Source organism: Nycticebus coucang, chromosome 2 (genome assembly GCF_027406575.1).
Source record: "Nycticebus coucang isolate mNycCou1 chromosome 2, mNycCou1.pri, whole genome shotgun sequence".
NCBI lineage: Eukaryota > Metazoa > Chordata > Mammalia > Primates > Lorisidae > Nycticebus > Nycticebus coucang.
The window spans coordinates 101,278,949-101,283,848 of record NC_069781.1 but is presented as its reverse complement, the minus strand read 5'-3'; the positions used below and the strand labels follow the sequence as shown (position 1 = coordinate 101,283,848).

At 40.8% G+C, this 4,900-nt stretch overlaps 1 pseudogene; it reads left to right on the top strand.

Moving 5' to 3' along the window:
- The first annotated feature begins 2,863 nt into the window (after window positions 1-2,863).
- Window positions 2,864-3,799, top strand: LOC128567289 (NEDD8-activating enzyme E1 regulatory subunit-like; annotated as a pseudogene).
- The last annotated feature ends 1,101 nt before the right edge of the window (window positions 3,800-4,900 follow it).

Below are 4,900 nucleotides of genomic sequence, written 5' to 3'. Positions count from 1 at the left end.
CTGCATTCTTTTGTGACTGCATCTGACTGAACTCTTATAAAAGAGTATATAAAACAAATAACAGCAGTTGAATAGTTGATCACTAAGTGCAAGAGCTTTATAAATATAAAACTCTGTATGGATGGGGCGGCTCCTGTGGCTCAGTGAGTAGGGCGCCAGCCCCATATGCCGAGGGTGGCGGGTTCAAACCCAGCCCCGGCCAAACTGCAACCAAAAAATAGCCGGGCATTGTGGCGGGCACCTGTAGTCCCAGCTGCTCGGGAGGCTGAGGCAAGAGAATCGCGGAAGCCCAAGAGTTAAGAGGTTGCTGTGAGCCATGTGATGCCACGGCACTCTATCCAAGGGCGGTACAGTGAGACTCTGTCTCTACAAAAAAAAAAAAAAAAACTCTGTATGGATGACCACCCACAATGAAAATTAGCACCTAATTAAATTATTATTTACCTCTAATATTTGGGATCACTAATTTTGCACTGAGAAATATATCAGAATGCAAAGAAGAACCATTAGACATTCTATTCAGATGTTTGATCATAATCTATAAAATTCACCCCAGAAATGGACTTTTGCACTCCACTCACTATTCAGTGAATGTGGCCAATCACTCTGATCAGCGAACAGCAAACACATTCTATATCCTCAAGAAATAATTGAATATTTTTTGGTATCCAATAATGTCTTCCAATAAAATAGCCACAGTTCTTTAAAAGGGCTGCCAGATGGAACTTACTAGACATACGTGGTAGTATAGCTAGGATAGCATAGCTTTCATCAGTGGTATTCAGCTTCATCTTCATTCAAAAGGTTCTGGAATTTTTAACTGACTCATATTGCAGAATTGGGTAAGAGGTCTTAATGTGCTTGCTTAAGCCAAATTTCTCTTTCTATCCATCCAGGGGCTTCCTACTGATTTCATTCTTAAGGTCCCCATAATTTTAAAATGGTAGCCAGAAGTGTATGAATGTCTGATAATCCCTTAAGGTCTTCGCGTGGTGCTGGGCCTCCTGCATAAAGCAATGACCGTATCCACTCTCCTTCTGCTATCATTTGGACTCAGACACCTGGGCTTCTTTCTACCACACTGAGATGAAGAAGCCCATTTCAAATGTTGTCTTTTTCATCAGCATTTTTAATCTTTCCAGAACAAATTGTAAAGTTCTTTTAAATACTATGTTGCTTCTGCCATCCACATAGTCTTCATGGCAAGGGTAAAGGAAAAGTCTTCTGGGTTCTATCTAGTGATGTAATAAGGGTCAGTCAGGTAAGGCAAATATGATAGATCCAGCCCAGCATATGTTACGCAAATTCTTCTATTGCTAACCCTCTGTGGTCTTTCTGTGTCATTGAGTAAAATTTAAAATTTAAAATTTGTCATTGGGGCAAAATTTAATCCAAGAGTTTATGAGTTAACCCAGAAAACTGGTAGAACTGCAGCTGGTTGGCTAACACTAGCCCTGTTTATGCTTTTCATGGCGCCTATCATGCAGAACTAGCCATAAACCAGGCCCAAGTCTCTTCTTTCTCTGTCAACTGATCATGGAGAATTACCTATGTGGCCACAGGAGCAGGCCAAGAGAAAGCAGTGCAGCAGGCATAGGACCATGGCCACCTGGTTATTCACGTGACTTTGTGCCTTCAGCACCTGCTTGGGCCCCATCATAGATATACCACTTCCGGTTGATGATGGAGTGCCGCTGTGCACTCCCACCCTTATGGTTTGGTGGATGCAATAACACCCAGTTTATGATAGGCAGCCCAGTTTGTGTGGCAACTTGGTGGCCCATGGTCAGTGTTCAGTTTCCACCAAGACCAAGTAGCAGGACAAGAGCTACTCTCAAAAGGAGAATAGCTATCTGAAGATGATGGCAGGGCCTTGCTCCAAAATCCTAAGGGCCTCTGCTTCAATTCATCTGTAGAACCAGCCAAAGGCTCCCGGAGCATCCACATCTGCCACTGATACCTCAATCACCAATGGGATCATGAGGCCTCAAATTCACCATCAGCTCAAACTCCTTTTCTTTTTCTCATAAGAATTTATTGCCCAGGCTGCACCTGTGGCTCATAGGAGTAGGGCGCTGGCCCCATATACTGAAGGTGGCGGGTTCAAACCTGGCCCTGTCCAAAAACTGCAAAAATAATAATAATAATAATAATTTATTGCCCTTTGTTAAAATGGTATATGAGTCCATAGGCCTGACCACTTCTTTGGGGAATTGTTACTTCTTTTCTGTAAAGGCCTCCCATGTACATGCAACATAAAATTTTCTCTTGTTTATCTGTCTTTGTCAGTTTAATTCACAGGCCTCAGTGACAGAACTTGAGGAAATAGGGGGAAAGTTTTTCCTCTTCTACACAGCATAACCATCCAACTTAGAACTAGGGTTCACACAAAAGACTGATTCATCAAACTACAGAATCCCTCTCAAGCAACTCAGACAGACATCCCCCAGTATGAGAGCAGGACCTCACTGACTACAGAGCTCTGTAATTCATACTGATGGAGAATTCCAAGTATAGCATATTCCACCAGATACTGCTTCCCTAATTGGGCATAAGGTGATCAGCTTTGGAGGCATTCTCAGTCCCCATTTGTTATTTCTGAGATGAGTCTGAACCATTAAAAAAAAATCACACCTCACATTAATTAAAAATGTCTAAAGACTATAGTCTTCCTCACTGAATGCCCACCAGTATGAATTGGGGTGTTTTTTAAAAATGCATATGATTACAGTACAACCTCAGAGGTTATGATACAGCTCAGATACCATATAGTCATGTCCATATAACAACATTTCAGTCAAAACTGCATATATGAGCGTGGCCATTTGGAATTCTTCTATGGCATAAGCTCCCGGCTGGAATTCTAAAGAATGAAAATGGGGCTCCAGAAGATGAAGAGAATTTTGAAGAAGCTATTAAAAATGTGAATACAGCACTAAATACAACTCAGGTCCCAAGCAGTATTGACGATATATTTAACGATGATCGCTGTATAAATATCACCAAACAGACTCCATCATTTTGGATTTTAGCTCGTGCCTTAAAGGAATTTGTCACCAAAGAAGGTCAAGGAAATTTACCTGTTCAGGGCACCATTCTTGATATGATTGCAGATTCAAGCAAATATATAAAACTTCAAAATGTTTGCTGTGAAAAAGCAAAGAAAGATGCTGCTGCTGTGGGTAATCATGTAGCCAAATTGCTGCAGTCCATTGGCAAGGCACCAGAGTCCATTTCAGAGAAAGAATTAAAATTACTCTGCAGCAATTCTGCATTTCTTCGAGTGGTAAGATGTCGATCCTTAGCTGAAGAATATGGTTTGGACACAGTTAACAAGGATGAAATTATTTCCAGCATGGACAATCCAGATAATAAAATAATGTTGTACTCAATGTTACGGGCTGTCGATAGATTTCATAAACAACATGTAGATATCCAGGGATATCTAACTATCAAGTTGAAGAAGATATAGGAAAATTAAAGTCTTGTCTCACTGGCTTCCTTCAAGAATATGGTTTATCTGTAATGGTGAAAGATGATTATGTTCATGAATTTTGCCGATATGGAGCTGCTGAGCCACATACCATTGCTGCATTCTTGGGAGGAGCTGCTGCTCAAGAGGTTATCAAAATAATCACCAATTTGTAATTTTTAATAATACTTACATTTATAGTGGCATGTCACAAACTTCTGCAACTTTCCAGTTGTAGAGTAAGCACCCTATGTAGCTTATTGATTGAAAATGTACTTCTTGTCTTAGTGTGTAAAATTCTGCTAAAGGAGAGCTGCTAAATTGTTTCCTGAATAAACATTTTTCTCATTTGTAATAAATAAATAAAACTGCATATATGACAGTGGTCCTGTATGATTACAATGGGGCTGTCCATTAAATCTTTCATTCCATAATTTTCCTGTATCTTTTGTCTGTTGAGATGTGGTTCGGTACACAGATACTTACCGCTGTGTTACAAGTATCTACTCAGCACAGTGACATGCTGTACCGGCTACATTGTATAGCCTAGAATCTGCATAGCAGGCTCTACCTTCTAAGTTTGTGTATATTGTATGATTTTGATGTTCCTACAATGATGAAATCATCTAACCACACATTTCTCAGAATATGTCCCCATTGTTAAATGAGGAATGACAGTATTTTTGAACAGAGGACATTTTGATTCTTAAGCACAGCCAGTGTTAAAAACCTAACTGGCTTGGAAATCAGAGCAGCCTGAACCCTGGAGGTGAAAAGGCATTGCTTGGTTCGGCTCTGAAAACCAAAAGAAAGCAGAGAGGAGGCAAGTAAGTCTGTGAGACTAGGGGAGGAGGGACATAGCGTGGCTTTCTACTTATTTGCCTAATGATGTCTCTTCTCTTCCCATCTTATTTCAGATTACCAATAAATACCTGAAAGCATACCATTAAAGTTCATCACTAAAGTAGTCTTCCATATTATATATTAAGCTCTCCCTGCCCCCAATACTAACATGTTAGCTCCCCCCCACACACACAAAAAAAAATAAATAAAGTTCTAGGAATTAGAGATCAAGAAACTTTTGATAACAGAATAGGGAGAGACATGAAAGACGGGGGGTGGGGTGGGGTGAGTGTGGTCTTGGAGAGACCATTAGTTGCCTCTGCAATATCCATTCCTCAACAACAGAACTGTGTGACACTTCAAGCAGCCGCAGCCTCATTAAAAGACTACATTTCCCAGATACCCCTGCCCCTCAGGTAGCCAATTAGATGTAGACAACAGCTGTTTGTCTACGTTTTTTTCCTTAAAGGGGACTGAGAAGGGTAGTCCCCAGCACTTCCCCTTTGCCTTCGGATTCCACACTGAAATTCAGATTAAATGGCTAAAGAGCCAATGCCATCCTCAACCATGGGGCTATCTTGAGTG